We start from the raw sequence: 14,794 nt of genomic DNA, 5'->3' as shown, positions 1-14,794 counted from the left end.
TTCAGTGTTGCCAGAAGTCCCAAATTATAAGCAGATGAACAAATGGGACTACTGGAAGAGTGAAGACAGATTGGCCAAGTTCTTCATTCCTTGGATTACCTTAGATACTTCACATGCCCGTAGAAATAACCTGACATGCAAGGTGTCAGAAGTCGAGAAGAAGTTCATAGGGCAGGTGGATGATCGTTACAGGAGACAAAAGATTTTGAAAAAATCAGGACAATGGAAAACAGATTGGACCGAGGAAGAGAAGGCACACAAGAGAAAGGGTAGTAGTGGTCCAATAGCTTTAGATAAAACGCAGAGAGGAAAGCTATGTCTTCACCGAGCCAAAACGTATTATGAAAATGTATACGTGGGTGAAGTTGACTGTGAGCATGCTTTTAATTTAGAGTACTACACTAAGGATTTCCTGAAGGGAATGCAAGTGATTCCAAATGTGTATTTTGTATGTGGAAGAAATGCCTACGTGAGACTACCTGATAACTGGTATGGATCATGTTACTTGGCAATTGTCTTCCCCAAAATATATCATGCACAAGACTTAGTGATCATTGAGGGCAAGACATCTTCGAGGGGAAGGAGAGATGTAGGCGATGCAGAAATGGTTGGAGATGTCTTTGGAGCTATGTTCCCTCTTTTGGGAGTAATCCTTAATGATGTTAAAATTAGACGACTGGCAACAGTTGTCGACAGGTTGTCTGCCAGCACAGCTCAGTCCCTAATGCTGGTAGAAGGAGAGATGCAATCGATAAGGGCTATGGTTCTTCAAAACCGTCTTGCATTAGATGTCCTACTAGCAAAGGAGGGCGGAGTCTGTAAGGCTTTGAAGGTCCAGGAATGCTGCACTTACATTCCAGACAATTCGAAGCCCCTTGAGAAAGTTATTAAGAACATAACTAATATTCACAAGGAGATCGAAGACTTGAGTAGAGAAAATGTCTGGGAAAAGGTGGGCCACGGAATGAGTACAGTTGGAGGGTGGTTTTCCACCTTAGGCCAAAGCTTTGTTTGGTATATCCTAAAACCTATCATCATAATATTGATCTGTGGGATTATATTGTGGGGATTGGTGAGAGTATTCAAATGGTACAGAGCAAGAAGGTCAGAAAGGGCCCAAAGAGAACAGCTGCAGAGATTGGCTGCCATACAAGATAATCAGTACAGGAGCCTGAGGGCTCTGGAAGCGCAGAGAATGCCAGCAATAACTGCAGTCTAAATGTTAGTGATGACCCCGAGAGGTCATCAAAGGGGGGAACTGAGAGAGCGCAAACTGACTTAAATATATGAGTACATCACACTTATCAGTAGTAAGCACAAATCATGAGGAGAAATGCCATGAGTGCTAATAGTATCTGCAATTATATTCTAAATGTATAGCTAATATAGAGATTTAAGTAGAAGTGGAACTAATACAGAAATGTGTGACATTATATGATTTTAGTAGATGTGATTATTTCTGAATCCATGTCGTGTAGCTGTTAAAACATAAGATGGTATGCGGTTAAACGCAGAATGTGGTAGGCCTCAGGGCCAGAGCTAAAGGGAAGGTGTTTCTTTTCACGACACAGATTGTATTAATGTTTTGGTCCTTGCATTAAATAGGCCATGATTTATAGAAATGTTTACTAAATAATAGAATAAGAGTATTAACATGCTTTAATTAAATGAAGAAGTTGAATGCTATAATCATAATGAGAAATATTGTAGGCCTGAAATGTTTTAGCATTGATTTATACGTACATGTCTGGGCTGAGAAATGTTGCAAGCTTTTTCTTTTTAGAAGTCTATGAGAGTTGGGTTCTTGGCTGCAGATATCTGTCTGCAAAGGATAAGGGGGGATCCAATTATAAATGAATGAATAGAGGTCTGTTCAGTGGACGGCCTAGACATGGAGGAGGGTTCCGGAATGTTTGAGGGGTATCAGCGGGCCGGAGAAGAAACTGTGAAGCAAGGTCAACTCTAACGTACGAGGCCCAATACAAAGCATCATGGAAAAAGCCAGAAGCTACACCACGTGAGGGGCGTCTCGCAAGGGGCGTCTCAAATGTTGTTGACTGTTTTGTATTAGGGACAGCACCCCTGGGTGGAGTTAGAGCAGATACCTGAGGACCCTTTAGAGAGCGGATGGGTAGGCAGAGAGGGGTCATGACTGGAGAACTATAGGTTTTCACCAAGAGACTTAGAGTGGGTGACTTCCCTTGGGGGTCATTCACTGCTGACACCTTTGTTAGGTTGGGATTTGGTTAAGTAGGGATACCATCTAGAGCAGGGTAGGGACAGCCTAACCTTTGCGTTTTCCTCCAACCTAAATGAAGGAGAGATATGCGTCTATGCTGATAGCTTTATTATTCTTAGAACTTGTGTTAGTGATTTCTGTTGCTCGTCTGAGGGCTTTCCGAGAGCACATGTATGTAATTGGACCTGTGTATCTCGTTAATCTCATTCTGAGATGCTTGTATTTGCAGCTTATCATATCTTTACAATAAACTTTTGAAAGCTAGAAGTTGTCTGTGATCTTTGGGAGCAGAGTCCTTTATTGGGTGGACTAACTTGGAAATAGGTGCACTTTCTTTCCTCACAGACAGGCAACAAAGGTTCAGTCGACCAGATCGAGGTTTGGATCAATAGATATAAGGTATCGATCAAAATCTCGCCCTTTCATATCCATTCACTCTCTCATTCGCCTTCCTTACATCTCTCGCCATCACGCCATCAATATTTCCACCTACCTAAATCCTTGCCTCTCTCTGGATATATTCTTTTCCTCTGTACTTTGCTCATTCCTTACCACCTCTAACATTTTCCCCCATCTCTCTCCTCCCATTTTTCTTGCCAGCTGGTCTCCATTTCCGTCTTTCCCTTTATGTATTTCCTTAGCCTTTTAACACCATTTATCTTTTCCTCAATTCCCCCCTCCCATCTCCCCTCTTCCCCTCCTCCTCTCAGATTGGCATACCATCCTGCTGCCATTTAGCTAAAGATATCACATCTCATTTGCTATGTAAGCAAAACTCCCTCCAGGGAGAGCGGATTGGTTCCTCCTCATTAGATACACACTATCTTCTATGGGATTGAGAGCCAATCCAAGGCTCACAGGCCTCCCTCCGAGGCCCGCCCACCCATCCAGCCAGAGCTCTGCAGGCCCGCAGTGTGAAAACGAGAGGCCTGCGTTCATCAGGAGCCATCCCGGAGAAAGGCCGATGCTTCATAAGCACACGCAGGGTCGGGGCAGAGTCAGTGCACTGTATCCTACCAGACCAATGCTTCTCGAAGACGAGCTGATGCATGGCACATTTATTGAACCTGACAGGTGCCTGTCCCTGCTGGCTCTTTGCAACCCCCGCCTATTGATAAACAAGCATTTGCAATGCAATAGGTCTCGCATTTACACACGTTTAAGCTATTGGTATTGTAAATCACAATGCCTTTTATTTATGTTTTAAAAACCAAAACATAAATAAAATGCATTGTCATTTATGATGGCAATAGCTCAAACTTGCGTAAATGTGAGACCTATTGCATTGCAAATGCTTGTTAAAATAGGGTTTGCCTAAGGGCAGTGGAAGCGGTTGGGGTAGTTGTAGGGACAGTGCAAAGGGGTCAAGGTAGTGTTTAAGGGTTAGGGACAGCATGGGGGTTGGGAAAGGGTAGGGGTATTTGGACCTCAGGTTGGGTAGGAGGGTGGGGGGATTTTGTAGATTAGGCCAGGGTGGTCGCAACCATAGCCATGCATAGCCCTTTACTATTCATGCTTATACCACGAAATTACGTGGTAAAGGCATGCATGGTAAAGGAATGCTTGGTTATGCATTCACGGCTTAGGCTGCGTGGTAGAGGCCCGTGTGGTTTATCTAGTCGTGCCTCTATCATACAACCAAGGAAATTACATTTCTCAAACAGATAATGGTGAATTAGTTTGACTGTAATGGTCACGGGATACCTCGCTTTATTTCTTCTCATCTGAATCTGTATGCACAGGAAAGGAACCAATAAACATTGTTGAGCCGCTCTGCTTGTACGGGAGGTTTTGTTTGTGCTGAACACGTGAATTTACTTTGACAATTCGAGCCGATATTGAGCCCTGGGGTCTTCTTTGCTCTGTGTAAGAAGGGGGTTCCAGCCTTTCTTATCAGCTCATCCCTTCAGCGCTGCCCATTCTTTACAGTCACTTGAGTGGGCAGCCATGAATTATTGAACCTGTACTTTGTGGCAATACATAAATCCTTATCAATTACTCATGCTAATGCGCATGCAGTTTACTTAATCATGTTATTGACTTTTAAAAGTAATTTCCTGGAGATCGTTAAGGACACCAAATTTATTCAGCGTAACTAACAACTTTTCAGATCAGATTCAGTGCTGTTAAGTATTCTTATTTGTCCCAACAGTTCACTTAGTCTATTCACATAATTGGATGGAAGCATTGTGGGACTAGTCTACGCGCTCATGGAATAGTGAAATAACTGGTACAGGTGCCAAAATAGCTCTGATCCTTAAAATCAAGTTCAAATAGAGGTTTGGAAAGTGAGTGAAAAATGGGTGCTGCTGCGAGAGAGAAAAGTAGAACTGGAAAAGCATGGTGTTATTTTGTAGTGTTTCTGACTCTGTATTGTGGCTTGTAATCGAAAGGAGCTGCACGTTTCCAACCCCTTTGTGCTCCTTAGGCAGTGCTATCAGCTGCATGGGTGCATTTGGCTTTTTGCACTTTCCGCCCTCTGGTCCTGTTTCTATTCAGGTGCATGCTATAAGTTTGCCCCGTCACCGGTACCAATTGCAGCACGAGGTCACGCGGCACTCTCAATCAGTTAAACCGTAAAAATGCTTGCAGGCTTGCCGCTCGCTTGCATGTTAATACAATTTTCACAATGGACTCATGCTGTCGTTGATTTCCTTTGCCAACAGTTTACAGCCCGTCTGACTCCCAACCCCTCAGCACTGTGTGGTGTCTTTATGGTCTGACGAATGGTTTACACCCTACATAAACTGGTTTGCAAAAAGCTGGCTCTTTCAAAAGCAAGCAATAAAATGCCAGTCATTTGTCAGGGCAGAAACAAAACACAGGGCCTGGCAGCAGATTCCACGAGATAGCACAAACACATTTATTTGCGCTGTATGCTGTTGTAGTGCTAGAGGTACTCACATGTTTTGAAACCACTTGATGACCTTTGACTACCATGATTTTAATTGATTTTTGGTGTTTTACTTTACCCTAGCCTGAATGTATGACCTGCATATTCCTTTTCCTTGAAGATTTCTTAATCTTGTAGTTTTAAAGGTGGAGCTGTCACAGACTAGAACAGCTTGCCAAGAACAGAACGTGTGCGATGTGCATTTGAAAGCATGAAAGAAAGAGAGAGAAATGTGGCAGTGCAGTGTAATGAGCAGTGGTGCACAAATGTGCATTATGTTGTACATTGGAAGATGAAGTATGAAATGTTATAGGCAGTGGTGCACAAATATGCACTGTGTTGTATATTGGGAAGTATTATGAAGTTCTTACTATTGGCTTTGACATGCGCTCATGTCATCTTGACTTCTGACTTTGTCTTGCTTGAGCTTTTTGCACGCACAGGCAGGCACCAACATTACTCAAGTTGTTTATTTTTATTCACATTCAAGGTTGCTTTGTTATTGTTGAATGCACTGACAAGACTTTCATAAGTTTGTTAAGATAAAGGCTGGAACATGAAAATGAAGAAGGAACTTGAGATCTCCTTTGCCCGGGAATGCTTACATGGAAAGAGGCCAATTCCAGTAAGTTGTCTTGGCGCAGAGAGAATGCCTCTTGGAACCTTCTAGTGTGTGTGTTGAGATTATAAAGCTGTGATTTGTTGCCTTAGAGACCGGGATTGTTGGAGCCTGAACAGTGGACGCATCATCAGTGAAGGCATCTGGTTGCTGTGTCTCCTGACTTCGGCTGTTAATCCCCCAGTCTGGAGTGGGCCAGGATGAAGATTGCACCAGGTGAAGTGTTTGGTTTTTCATTGTTGCCATTGTGATGTGTGGCTGTTTGTGTGCATATTCAGTTTCTTGTGGCTATAACAATCATTGAGATGCGTTACTGTCAGTGTGCACTTTCAGTTTCCAGTGGCTATAACCATCTGAGGTGTTTTCTTTGAGTATTGACTTTGTGATATGTGACAAACTGAGTGCACATCCAAGTTGTTAGTTTGTGTTATATTTTATTAATATTATCTATGCATTTAACAGTTTCATTTGCCAAGTGTGTATACATATCCCTATATACATTTAAATGTTGTTCATTTGACATCTGGAAAAGCATTGGAAGAGCATTGCATAAATAAAACCCCAAACCTTATTCTTAGAACAGTCTTTCATGTGCTTCATTTTTATAAAGGGTTGTGTAATGTTTATTGCTTCATCGCGTTTGAGCCACCATGTATGAGAGTGATATTCTGTATATTCTGGAAGTGCAAAGCAAGACAGCTGTTCTAGTGTAAGGTAATCTTTGAGAAAGGAAATCCCAGGATGCCCCACTTGCCTTAGATGCACTGTGCTCTTGTGAAAAGACACCTGTAGGTTTGGGAAGATGCAGAAGTGGATTGTTACTTGGAAACAATTATATACATTAAAAAAATGGAATGTTCATTTCATAGAATAGGAATCAACAGGAGTGATTGTGTTGTGTGTCATTGTATGTTAAATGATAGTTTCTACAATATTTAAAAATTGGGCTTTAAATTTTGCAGTAACACATGGTGCAATCATTGATGTTCGTTACTATGCAGCACTAGTTACAACAATTAACATTCTATTTTTAGATCCACTAGTGCAGTACACAGTAGCTGGCTCCAACAATACAGGGAAGATGAGAAGAATTGTGCAGTGAAAAAGAAAATCCCCCACTAAAATACAGATCAGTAGCTTCCATTCTGGGCCTGAGGTGAGGTTGCTGAAAATGCCACTTACCATTAGCATCCTTGGGCCCAGAACTAGAGTGGGAAGTATGTGGGCAGGCATTGGGTGAAGGTCTAATGATCTGGTCTGCCGTGACTAAAGGCTGCAGTGGTGCTTGAACCTCACCTGTGGCTCGAGATACATCTCTGGCACAGGGCCTTCAGCAACCAGTATGGCCCACTCAGGCAGCAGGTTATAAGGTTATATTTTGAACAGTCATGTTGTGCAAAGTGGAACTATTGGAGTTATAATGCACAAGATATGCTTTTGTGCAGGAAAAATTAGTAATGTTTTTGCACCAAACCTAATACATTGTACTTTAATTACTGACAGATAACTTTAATATTAGTAAGACATCATGAATACAGTCGAGCAGCTACTTGTAAAGCCATTCTTTGGACTGAGTCATGAAAGTAAACTAATAGTAAAACAAGTAGGACCTAACCGGCCATACCTAAAACTACAGCAAAGTGCCCAAGACAGAGGAAGAAGTACAAACGTACATTCCCAAACTGTTGGTGCACAGAAGTTGAGTGCCTTACAGGTAGTCCTTCAACAAATTATCTGTTCTGCTTCCCCTGCTTGCTGTTTGGAGGTGACCTTTCTTGGACAAAAAAGAGGGACATTAGACTTGAAACTTTTCTTTGATAAAAAAAAGAAGCATGCACACTCGAGAATCCAGGTGGAAATCCTGACAAGACTGGGAACATTTGGAGGCCCACCGATTGAAGTCCACGTAAGCAATGCGTACTAAAAACCAATAAAGAAGCACAATGAAGCAGTTGATAGGAATAGACACATAATGTCAAAAATAATTAATTTTACTCTTTTCTGTGGTGCTTTTGAACTGGCATTAAGAGGGCATGATGAATCTGAAAGTTCCTGAAATCCTGGTATATTCAGAGGCATCTGGGTTTATTAGGAATCATTGACAGTGAAATGGAAGCACATTTAGCAAGTGCTATATTCCTTAGAGCACCTCGAAAACGATGAGTAATGATCCTCTTGAGTGTATGCTAAAGATTTTAAGAAGCTATATTGTTCAACAGGTGAAAACCACAGACTTTGTGGCTATTCAGGCTGATGACACCACTGATGTGGCCACTAGCACACCGTCAGTATTGATCTTTCATTATCTTGACAATGACAGTACAATTGTGGAGAGGTTCTATGGATTCACATCTTTAAGAGACACTAGTGTAGAAACCATTGCTTCAGCAATTCTCCATGAACTGAACTCTATTTTTTCAGAGTACCCTCAAAAACAAAAACTTATTGCACAAAGCTACGATGTTGCTTGAGTAATGAGTGGAATGTTAGAATACAAAAAAACTACAGATGTGTACCATAATGCCCATTATGTCCATTGTTATGCACACCAACTTTATCTTGCTATGCAACAAGCAGTGGCAAAGATCTCTGAGGCGTAAATCTTCTTTTTGGATGTAGCACACATTGCAGCATTCTTCTCACATCCACCCAAAAGAATGGAAAAACTTCAGGACATTGTGGCCAAAAGGCTTTCAAAAGGATACCCAACTCATTGGAACTTTGGCATATGTACAATAATCCTAACATACCAATATAGAGTTGATGTTGAGAAATGTTTTGACACCATAGAAGTCAGTGGTGACTTTGAATGCAAAAGTCGAAAGGAGGCCAGTGACTTTGATAGAACACTACAAAGCAGAGAGTTTCTGTTCTTTCTGTTTTTTTTTTTAATGAAATAATGCTTCATGTCAACATATTATATAATCAGTTACAAAAATGCGAAATAGATAATGTAATAGTGCTAAGAGCTACCATTCAGTTTGTTACCAGCATAAACAAAGCTAGAGAAAGGATTGACAATTTAGACCGCAGACGGCCAAAAGAATAATTTTTCAAACCTTAGGAAAACCCTCAGCAGTCTGGTCAGAAATGCAAAGGAAATATGTGACACTATAGTTGTGCATGCAAAGGACCTTTTTTCTTTCAAAAAGAATTTGGTAGGTGACACATTACAGCAAAGTGATCAGTTTGCAAATTAAGATATTTCATTCCCTGAGCAAGCACAACAAAGATGATCTGATGACTGAGTTAACTGTACTGTAAAGAATGCATGTATACATCGGCAGGTCACTGCTTTTATTCACTTTGTTCGCTTTTATTTAGAAACTAACAGCCACATGCATCAAGCTGTTTTGCATTCGCAAACGGTGCGATTCGCAAAAATCGTCCGTTTGCGAATGCAAAAAGCTTTTTTGGGATGCATCATTATTTTTTTAATATTTCGTAATTTAAGAAGTCGCAATTTTAGTGAATTCTTAAATTGCGATAGCATGATTTAAAAAAATTCGCGAATTAGCAATTTCTAAGGAAAAAACTTACGATGAAGTAAACCTTCATGGTAATTTGCGAAAAGTTTCAAAAGTGCAAATAAATGCATTTTTTAAACTGATATTTTACACACACACCTGCCCTTGGGACATGTGTGTGAGTAAAATGTACTTACATGACATTTCAGGGGTGCAGGGGGGGTCCTTTGGACCACCCCCTGCACCCTTGAAATTGCATTCTCATTTTGCGATTCCTTAATTGCGAATTCGCAAAACGAGAATGCCTTCCCATTGATTCCTATGGGCCCTTAGGCCCATAGGAATCAATGTAATGCGATTCCTTAATTGCGATTCGCAATTAAGGAATCGCAAATAAAGAATATTAAGAAATCGCTAAAATCTTTGCTATTTCTTGATGCATAGGATTTTGCAATTCCTAAATTGCGATTCCTTAACTATCGCAATTTAGGAATCGCAAAATCCTACAATGATGCATGTACCTGATAATGTGGAAAAATCACTCACAGGAACAGCGGCTTTACTGAAAATAGTCATAAAACTCCAATGACAACAGCAGAGTTGGAATGATGTTTTTCAACTTTGTACAGAATGAAGGCATTCTTGAGGAACTCCATGACTGAGCAAAGACTGAATGCTTTATCAATGCTTTCTGTAGAGAGAGACCCTTGACCTTGCCAGGTAGGTCACCCCCCCCCCGCTGCAGCTCCACCTGCCTTTGCCCTTGTGTGCCCTTTGCCTCTTCTGTACCCCGCTGCCATTTTGCCTTCTCCAGCCAGCGCATCTTGCCGCTCCCGCCGCTGCATCTCCTGCGGCCAGCCCCCCTCCGTGCCCATTCACTGCCCCCTGCCACCCGCCTCCCACATCCCAGCTGCTCCTCCCTCCCACCGCCCCTTAAATGGCAGCGCGCCTACGGCAAGCCTGTTTGTGCCCGTCCTCGCCTGGACCGTGCCCAGCACCAGAGTTCCTGGCCCCCGCACCAGCCATGAAGACCGCCTCCGATACCACGCCAGCGCCCTCAATGCTCTCAACCCAGGACGGACCCTCACCTGCTGCAGGGCCGCCCCGAAGCGCACCCACTATCTCCTGCATCAAAACACCGAGACACCCGCCACGACAGAACACAACCAGCTCTGATGCATCCTGATCAACACCTGCTTCTCACGCAAACACGCAGTCGAGCTCTGGGACTTACTCGACACCGCATCACCAGACGTCGCCTTCCTGACCGAGACCTGGATGAACGAAGCCTCCTCTCCAGATATTGCTATAGCCATTCCTGACGGATACAAGATCTCTCGTAGAGACCGCACCAACGGAGTCAGAGGAGGAATCGCCATCGTCCACAAGAAGACCATCAGGGTCTCTACAAACACCGACGACACTCTCAGCACCGCCGAACACATGCACTTGTAGATCCACACGAACCCCAAGACCACCCTAAGAGGCACCCTCGTCTACAGACCACCCGGACCCCGACCACTATTCTGTGACCCCATCACCGATTTAACCCCTTCAGTGCTAATGACAAGGGTAACTCGTCATGGAGTTTCCATTGATTTCAATGGAAATTCAATGGGAAGAAGTAGATGTACCTTAGCATCCAAGTGGTTAATCAGCACACACGCACTGGCCTCCACTGACTACATTCTCCTCGGAGACCTGAACTTCCATCTGTAGAACAACAACAACAGCAACTCCTCCACCCTGATAGACAACCTCGCCAACCTCGGACTGGAACAGCTCATCACGACACTGACCCACATCGCCGGACACACGCTCTATGCCATCTTCTCCTCAAGCCCCTACATCTCCTTCAGCTATGTCTCCGAACCCACCTGGACTGACCACCACTGCATCCACTTCACCTTTCGGAAATCTGTCGCACATCACCGCACTATACAGACCCCCCATCGCTGCTGGGGAAAAATCACCGAAGAACAACTACAGACAAACCTCGCACTCAACTCACCGACCAACCCCTCCAACCCCGATGATGGTGCGCACACCCTCAGGCAATGGATGGACAACTGCGCCAACACCTTATCCCCGCTGAAAAAGCAAACCCTCAAAGACACCAGCAAGAGAGCCAACTGGTTCACCCCGGAACTCCTAGCGTCAAAGCTCACCTGCCGGAAGTTGGAGAACATATGGCACAGCGAGAAGTCGCCAGGCAGCTGCGCAGCCCACAAAGACGCCATCCGCAACAACCACCACCTCATCAGGACCGCCAAGAGGACCTTCTTCAAAGACCGCCTTGATAACTATGGACAAAATAGCAAGGAGCTCTTCAACATCATGAAGGAACTCTCCAACCCCAGCTCCAATGCCAACGACATCCCGCCTTCGCAAGCCCTGTACGACTCCCTCGCCACCTACTTCCACCGCAAGATCACCGACATCCACGACAGCTTCAACCCCTGGATGACCCTAACAGACTCCATAACGCCGGACTCACCACACCCCACCAACCACGACCCCCTGACAACCTGGGCCAACGTGAGCATCGAAGAGACAATCAAGACCATGGGCACAATCTATTCCGGCTCGCCATCTGACCCTCTTCCACACCACATCTTCAACAAAGCCGGCAGTTTCATCGCACCCCACCTGCGCAACATCATCAACCTCTCCTTCGAGACGGCGACCTTCCCTGAGAGCTGGGAACACACCGAGATCAATGCCCTACTGAAGAAACCTAAGGCGGACCCAAGCGTACTCAAAAACGTCCGGCCCATATCCCTGCTTCCGTTCCCAGCTAAGGTCATCAAGAAGATAGTCAACATCCAGCTCACCCAATACCTCGAAGACAACAGCATCCTGGACCCCTTCCAGTCAAGATTCTGCAGCAACCGCAGCACCGAGACCGCCCTCATCACCGCCACAGACGACATCAGGATCCTACTGGACAACGGCAAGACGGTGGCCCTCATCCTTCTGGACCACTCCGCCGCCTTCGACACCATCTGCCACTGCACACTACGCACACGACTCCACGATGCAGGGATCCGAGATAAGGCCCTGGACTGGACCTCCTCCTTCCTCTCCGGCAGAACCGAGAGAGTCTGCCTCCCCCATTCCGATCCGAAGTTTTTTAGATCATCTGCGGCATCCCGCAGTGATCCTCCCTCAGCCCGATGCTCTTCAACGTTTACATGGCGCCTCTCGCACGCATCCCCCGACATCACGACCTCAACATAATCTCCTATGCCGAAGACACGCAACTGATCCTCTCCCTCACCAAGGACCCCCTTCCTGCCAAAGTCAACCTCCACCAGGGAATGAAGGCCGTCACCGACTGGATGGAGGATAGCCGCCTTAAGCTGAACACAGGCAAGACGGAGATCCTCATCCTCGGGCCCAACCCCTCAGCTTGGGACAAATCCTGGTGGCCCGCATCTCTGGGGACACCCCCACCACCTACCAACCATGCACGCAACTTGGGAGTCATCCTCAACTCGAAACTCAACAAGTCAACGCTGTCTCCTCCACCTGCTTCAACTCCCTCCGTATGCTCCGCAAGATGTACAGATGGAGCCCGACAGACACAAGTAAAACAGTCACCCAGGCCCTTGTCAGCAGCAGACTCGACTACGGAAACGCCCTCTATGCTGGAGCCCCGACCAAGATCATCAAGAGACTGCAAAGAATCCAGAATGCCTCGGCAGGCCTGATCCTCGACGTCCTGCGCCCCGACCACATTACCCCCACCTGAGGAACCTGCACTGGCTCCCCGTTGACAAAAGAATCTCCTTCAAGCTCCTGATCCACGCACACAAGGCACTCCACAAGACCGGCCCAGCCTATCTCAACAGTCGACTCTCCTTCCATGTACCCAACAGGAATCTCCGCTCCGCAGACCTCTCCCTGGCCACCGTCCCACGCATCCATAGAACCACAGCTGGAAGCAGATCCTTCTCCCACCGCGCCGCCAAGACCTGGAACACCTTTCCCCTCAAGTTACGGCTAACCGAAGACCTTCTAACCTTCAGGAGACAACTCAAGACCTGGCTGTTCGACCAGTAGCAACAGCACCCCCCCCCCCTCTCCTCACCATCAGCACCTTGAAACCCTTGCGGGTAAGTAGTGTGCTTTACAAATTATTTGATTGATTGATTGATTGATTGTTAAAAGAATCCCAGACTTAAATGTTCAAGTCAATGAGAAGTTAATAGATATTAAAGAAAGACATGATGATTTTGTCTACAAAAAGTGAACAATATATGTTAATCCTAACATTTCTTGAATGCTGGTAGTTTGTGACCTGCTCCGTTGTTCCTCATCTGCTTTACAGATATTGAAGTCACTGAAATCACGGGTGCCTGACTTCAACCAGAGGTTGCTCTGAAACTCAATATTGAGCATTTGAGACTTTGCAAAGTCTTTCATTTTCTGAATGTGTTTTAGCAGCACTTCCCTCATTAACTTGTGTGGGTTGGTTCATAAAGCCTTCTTTGCAATTGATGTCTATCTGCACCAAAGCACCCATTACATTTTTGATAACTTTGTTCTGCTTGTTTATTACACTTGTATTTCTAATGTGTGGTACTCCCAATCTTGTCCTTGAGATAAGAGAGATGCTGCAGGTCATGTTGGCTCTGCTGGCCCACTACATCATGAAAAAGTGCTGCACCATTTGCAATGTTTGTAAATTATGTAGCTGGTTTTGATGATGTAGTGGACCAGCAAAGGGAGCTAATGGAGTTCCAGCAGGATCCGTATAGGGTGATGTGATCATATTTTGTCATTACCTGAATGAGCTGTGAAGTGCGTTGTGGGTGCCTTACTGCCTCTTAACGTTTATTCCTTGTTGTCTCATTGTGTCCAGTACAGCAAATCACAATAACTTGCATTTCCTCAGTAGATTTAGTTTGTAAAGGTATATAATTAAATAATGAAATCTGTGCGGTACCTACAGGATTCTTATCTCAAAGCCTGAGCAGCTCCCTACATCATTCTCCCCTTAAGGCAGTCAGCCTTGTTCGCTACGCTTGCTCTCTATGGGGCACTCATCTTGAACTTGTGCGCCTCACCACTTTCAAATGTCACCAGCCACCACTAATCATGCATAACTGAACGCTTATTTGTCCAAATATGTATATTGTAAGAAATATTGGTCAATAATGTTTGTCTGGACTGAAAATAAGAGAAGAACTTTGTTTTCTAAGAAATAGCCATTATTTCTTGCAGAAACTCAAACCCTGGCTATCTGAGAATTGTGCTGCTGTATTACAAAGGGACTCCTGTAATCGTACAACAGGTTTGGTGAGCAGGCACAGTCAGTTTCGATGGCCATTCATCAAAGTGTACCAAAGTTATTGTTGTATAAATACAAACTCTCAAAGTGGGAGTTTGTTATTGAATAAAAAATAAATAATTATCCACTATTCAGGGAGTTTTTTCCTCCCTGAGTGGGAGTGGAGGGCACATTATTTTTTGCCTAGCAATGACAAACAGAAACAAGCACAGGTAAATGCAATAGGTTTTGCCTTTGTGATTAATAATACGTTTTTGTTATTTTTTAAGTTTGAGCTTGG

At 44.4% G+C, this 14,794-nt stretch overlaps 1 long non-coding RNA gene across 1 annotated transcript in view; it reads left to right on the top strand.

Annotated features, from left to right (window-relative positions):
- LOC144753793 (uncharacterized) overlaps positions 1-14,524 on the top strand; it is a 39,913-nt gene extending 25,389 nt beyond the window's left edge. Inside the window, exons 2-3 of the long non-coding RNA XR_013594533.1 lie at positions 5,844-5,967; positions 14,448-14,524. This is a non-coding gene — a long non-coding RNA (uncharacterized LOC144753793). The remainder of the gene's footprint in view (positions 1-5,843; positions 5,968-14,447) is intronic.
- The last annotated feature ends 270 nt before the right edge of the window (positions 14,525-14,794 follow it).

Source organism: Lissotriton helveticus, chromosome 5_1 (assembly GCF_964261635.1).
Source record: "Lissotriton helveticus chromosome 5_1, aLisHel1.1, whole genome shotgun sequence".
Lineage (NCBI taxonomy): Eukaryota > Metazoa > Chordata > Amphibia > Caudata > Salamandridae > Lissotriton > Lissotriton helveticus.
Note: the sequence above shows the minus strand (reverse complement) of the source record. Positions and strands in the feature narration are given on the sequence as shown.